A 6,126-nucleotide genomic window follows, 5' to 3' on the forward strand; every position below is an offset into this window, starting at 1 on the left:
GGTAATTGCACTTGGAGTGACCACACAGGTGCCTGCTTGCTCTGCGCTCCTTGATTGGTTAATTAGTGTCTTGTCAATCAGGCCCTGCCAGCAGCACGCTCTCACACTAGTTAAAAGGTGAGAGTTCCTAATGAAGCCTGAAACTTCTTCTCTTCCAGCTCATTATGGCTCCAATTAAAATAACGTCTCCACTAAATAGACAGAGGAGTAACACGTACGCCAAAGACACAGGTTGCAGGTTTCAGTTTCAAGTTACAGGATGTTCACACTCTTCCCAGAGAATCAGGAGATGCCTGAATATTGTCCTGCTTTTCAAAAATGTATTTTTCTCCACAAACTTTTGAAGTCTAAGCTTGTTGAATAAGTGTAAAAGAAAACCTGCTTCCAGTCTCTGAATTATTCCCACATACGTGATTCAAATGTAGTTGTGAAGTGGGATGAGATATTTCGGCCTCTCCTGGTTAGTAAAAATAGAAGTAAAAATATAGCCAATTTTACAACAATTGTACTGGAAAATATCTGGTTTCATGATAAAAAACCAGTGGGAAAAGCCTGTGTACATAAAAAGTTAATTATGACTCCAAAGGTGCATTTTGGCAACACACATCCAATCACAGAGCTTCAAGTTCTGTAGGCTCACAGTGTACAATCTGCAGGTAAAATAATTTAAACTAATTCAGTAACTATGGCACAGTGGTTTGGTCACAAAAATGTTTGAATTTGCTACAGCTCTGATTCGCGCCTCTGACTGGCCCTTCCCCTGAGGCTCATAGGTACTGTAGTTTTTAGAGCCATCTGTCATGCCAAACTGACGGATAAAACATGATTTCTCAGAAACTGTCACGTTCCCCGAGGATGTTCAGGGGATTAGGGAAGCAACAATAAAATTAACCCAGGGAAAAAGAAGCGAGGGAGAACGATAAAATAAGAAATGTGTCTACCGAAAATAATAGAAAACTGGATGTCTTAACTGAGGATTTTTACCTTACCAGGACAGTCCCACTCTGTGTTAAAGGTCCAGTGTGTAATATTTAGGAGGATCTTTTGGCAGAAATAGAATATAATATTCATAGGTATGTTTTCATTAGTGTATCATCACCTGGAAATAAGAGTTGTTGTGTTTTTGTTACCTTAGAGCAGTGGTTCCCAAACTTTTTTCCTTAGGGGACCCCATATCATTGAGTAAACTGACGACATATCTTATGTATATTTCATATTATATTCAACAATAATAACAACAGAGAACAACTGATAAAGTGTACAAAGAGCAAAACAGCTGCAGGAAGTTTGTGTAAAACCAGAGACTTGGATGAATATCGAGCAGATTATTTCCTGTGAATATTTATCAGTTTTCCTAATATTTTTATACAATTCTGTCTTTATTATGTATTTTTTTAAATCATATACTTAATAGGTTTATTTTTTGACATATTCAGTGTTCCCTTTCTCATTGATCTATTGGTTCTTTGATTGTTTGAACTTTTTTAATGCAGAATCAGGCTGTTTATCAGAGAATGAGTGCTCTGTGAATATAACTTGTGTTCAGCTCAGTTTAAATCTTAAATGATTATATCAACTTTAAAAACAACTATTTAATATAGTTTTCTTCACATAAATAAATTACATGCAGAGCTATAGGCCTACAGTGTATTCAAGTTTTCTTACAGCCATTAAAATCAACAAACCTCTGGTGGGGGTCCCGCCCCCCAGGTTGGGACCCGCTGCCGTAGAATGATCTCTTTTTTTTATGTATTCATAGGAAACAGGCCTTTTTCTACAAAGGCTGCCATCTTGAACTGCAATGTTTCTACAGTTGCCCAGAACAGACAAACCAAACACTGGCCTTAGATAGGGCCCTTTGCATTTTTTGCGGCCACCACAGATTCTCCTAAAGGCTACAAAATCAGCAACTCTACTGCTAGATGCCACTAAAAACTGATTCTTTAGATAACATTTAAAAAATTTAAATGGGAAAACAGAACGAGTAAAATCACCTTCCACTGCCACTCCCCACCTCTACTGGTGAGAAAAACAACTGTCAGAGCTTTGGAGACGGGTTTAAGAATGGTGATCATCTTCCTGTGCTGTGTGGAATAGTTGTACAGGTTGTTAATTTTCAAAATAGTACTGATTTGTGACACTCAGTCACCCTTAATGTAATGTAATGTAGTCAGGGGTGCCTGGATAGCTCAGCTGGTAGAGCTGGCGACCCATGTACCGAGGCTGAGTCCTTGCTGCAGCGGCCCAGGGTTTGAATCCGACCTGCTTCCCTTTGCTGCGTGTCATCCCCTCTCTCTGCCCCCTTCCCTCTCTCTCTCCAGCTGTCACTAACAATAAAAAAGGCAATAAAAGCCCCCCCCCCCACAAAAAAAATGGAATGTAGTCCGAATGTAATACTGACATTAACCTTAAGTTATCAAAAACTTTGATGATGATTATAGGAGCAGACTGAGCAGAAGGAATATTTAGGGCTTTCTTGGTGTGGTTTAAAGGCATAGAATTAAGGGACTGTGTTATTTTAGTGAATGTAAAGAAGATTAGTTAATGACTCTTGAGGGAATTGTCATTGTCATTTAACTAAAAACCTTCAGTTCAAAGACTATAGAATTCAGTCATTGTTCACTTCCTGTCAATCTCTAGCTCTGTGTTAGCCTAAGTCCTGGATTAAAGATCTATCCATCCAAGATATAACACTCAGACTGCCCTAAACAATACAAACACAAAACTTTATCACTGCTGCTGCAGCTTCCCGAGCCTAGTGACGTTCCAGCTCTCAGCCCGAAACCTTTTTGTTTCTTCCAAGCGATTAACGGCAGCTGAAAGCGCCCAGAGAAGACTGGTTTTCTTTTCATTATTGAGCCATAATTGCTGTGTAATTACTCCTCCATTGTCCTGTCTTCAACAGAGAGGGCTCTCCTGCTAATAGCATAAAAACTTAAAAGGTGACAAGCTGCTGCTGCCATGCATCAGTATTCATGAGGACGGAGACAGCAGTGAGCATGTTTATTTCAGCACTTTGTTTCTGTCACAAAACTGAGTCTTAATTCTAAAATGTAACGGTTTGCCTTGTGGGGTCCTGTTTGTCCCCACACTGCAGGGGAGTCCCCGTAATGTCAGTGTGTGAACAGGTTTATGGTCCCCACATTGGAGATGTACAGACCTCTTTTTGGTCCGACTCATGACTGTTGCTGCATCTTTCCCCTTCAGAACAGTTAACATACAGGATTTCCCTTTCTTGGATGATGCTACTGAAAGATTGTAGCCTGATAGGACAGGAGGTCTGACTGGTGTCTGAATTTAACCAGTGAATTGATACAAGGGTGTATTTGAACTGACCTGAATTTTTAGATCTGAATTTGAATTATTGTATTTGAGATAAATATTGGATGCATTTCAACATTAAGTATTAGTGGATACATTTCACAATTAGGTATTCGGTAAAAATTATTCATATACGCCTTTAACTGTTTTCTTACATTTAGGATGAACTGTAGTATGGAATTGGCACACAGCTTATTTTCCACCTGTTGCATGCGGCAAGTTTCCCACTTTAACAAATCACCTGATAGCTGCCAGTTTATTAAAAACTAATGCTATCTAATACAACAGTCCTGCAATACATTCTACCTATATGAAGGTTTATAATGCTCAGTTTTTGTTAAAAACTGTTTTAGAGAGGTGTTGATTCAGTTGTAATCATTTTGGAGGCTGCAGTTTGTGGTGTTTTTGATTTGTGTTGCATTATTACTCTGATATAAATAGGGTGGGACAAAATAATATAAACACTATGCCAAAAGTTGAGGAGGGAGTAAAAGAATATGCAGAATAAGAGGGTCCAAGATGTGCATGGACCCCCTATAAACTGCATCTCCCATTAGGGTGTCAAACACAGGGAGCAGTTAAACAGAGGACGAGTGATATGGACTGATCTGAACGAAGCCCACTACTTACTGCTTCAGCTAGTTTTGAGCTGGTTGCAGCGGTGTCTGTTGCATTAATGTTGTGTGTGCAAAGGAAATGTGTTTATTTATGAGCTGGACACTGTTAATTACCCGCATGCATGGATAATTATCTCCAACTTCAAACACATTTTAACCCCCAGAGACCCAGACAGTCTGTGTGTAGCTGAGCTGTATGATGAGCTCAGGACGCCCAAAATATCTGCTGCTAATTAGAATAAAATTATGAGTCATCAGCTGAATTTTCACGGATATTGACAAGATACATGACCGTGAAAACTGGACCTGCAGGGATACTGAACACCAACATCAACCACAGATTTTAACTCAATCAATAGGGTTGTGCAAAAGAGACAACAGAGTGTGACTTGTAACCAGTGGTGTAGTGCAGGGTATATGCGGGTATATGGCGTATACCCACTTATTTTTAAGTTGGCGTTTTCCTGGGATGGCGAAGGCATGACATAGTATATGTATAATTATGTAGTTGTCTCACTCGTCTGTTGGCCAGTATTGATTTTTCTGTGGATGAAGTTCATTTTATAATGATCCAAACTCCCTGAAGTACCCCCTGAGTATTATTACATGTCACTGTTTATAATACAGGGCCTTTATCCTTTGCTGGATGGGACGCTTTAAAAGAAAATTTAGGGCAAAAATTAAGAGTATTCCTACTTCTCCAGGCACCGCTACACCACTGCTTCTAATATGCCACCACCATCAGCCATCCATCCTTTTTCTGAGGCTTATCCAGTTTTTGCGGTTGCAGCCCACTGTGTCATTCAGTCAAGGTTTGTGGGTGGATCCAGCACCCTGCTCTCAAAATTTGAATCCTCAGTTAGGTGGTTTCCATCCAAATTTAGCACAATTTTTAATCGACATTCCAGAAAGTAAATTAAACTAAATGCAAATTAATGTTTCCACCCTCTAGTGTTGTGATATGAATATTAGGAGTTTGTTAATTAAGATAAACAGTGGGTAGCCCTAATACTCAGTCAGGGGCCATGTATTAATAAGAAAAACTAGGAAACAAGTAGAAGAAAACTACGGCAAGAAGAGAGAGATCACATGTGGCTTTTCCTGCTTTAATCTTCTAACAGTGGCCTTCCAGTGTGCTTGCTGTTGATTTATCTCTAAAGGGGGGCGTTCTCAACCGGAGTTTGTCTGGGGGGGGGGGCTCACAGTGTCAGACTTTGAAAACCCAAGATTTAGATAATTTGTATTCACTTTTAAAGGCTCTTTCTGTTGTTTCTGATCAGTGTCAGAAAATAAATAATCCACTTCTATTCAGTGTGGTGAAACAATAAAAGAACTATGATGGGGGTGAATACTTCGGGCAGTAGTTTATATTTTGAATCATTCTGAGGTCTTTACTTTAAGATGGTGTATTAACAGATAGACGGTTCAGTAGATCTTACACAATGTTGGTGTGAATTTGGATCTGACCATGTAATCCCAAATTAAATGTCTTTGGTTCAAATCTGGTTTGGAATCTTTGTTGAATGTCAATCCCACCTCTTTCCTCGTGTCCTGTCATTACCTTACTGTTTGCTGTCAAATAAAAAGATACCTTAAAAAGCGCGATATACAGTACCATGTTACAACAATCTTGATTTTTAGTTTTTAATGTCCTACTGAGCTGTAACTGTTGTGTGACTGCAGTGTTTTTTATTTTGTACCATCAGCTGTTTTAGACAGAGCAACAGCTCCACCTTGTGGTCAGTTAATGATATACAGGAAAGCTGATAAATGTATACATTTGCCCTGGCTGCTTTATGTTGATTTTTAAGTATTAACATCTTAGGGCCATTTTAAAAGAAAGTGTTTTCTTAAAATCACACTATTTATTTGTTTTATTGTATTATTTTTCAGGCTTATTTTCACCTGGAAAAAACTTTTAAGTCTGTCTCTTCTGTGAGGTTTGACACCTGTACAGCTATAGTCAGTACTGCTTTATTTTTAGTTTACAAGAGCATAATGTGTTATTTAGTATGTCTGTGCATATGACATGTCGACAAGCAGCATGTTGCACGATGATCATAGAAATATGTAAAACTGAAAAATAAAAACAAAATAATTAACTAAAACTATTCAATAATAAAAAATAAAACCAAAAAAAGAAAGAAACCAAGACGATTTTAAAAGGCAGAATAAAACAAAACCAGGA

Source organism: Dicentrarchus labrax, unplaced genomic scaffold (assembly GCF_905237075.1).
Source record: "Dicentrarchus labrax unplaced genomic scaffold, dlabrax2021, whole genome shotgun sequence".
Classification (NCBI taxonomy): Eukaryota; Metazoa; Chordata; class Actinopteri; family Moronidae; genus Dicentrarchus; species Dicentrarchus labrax.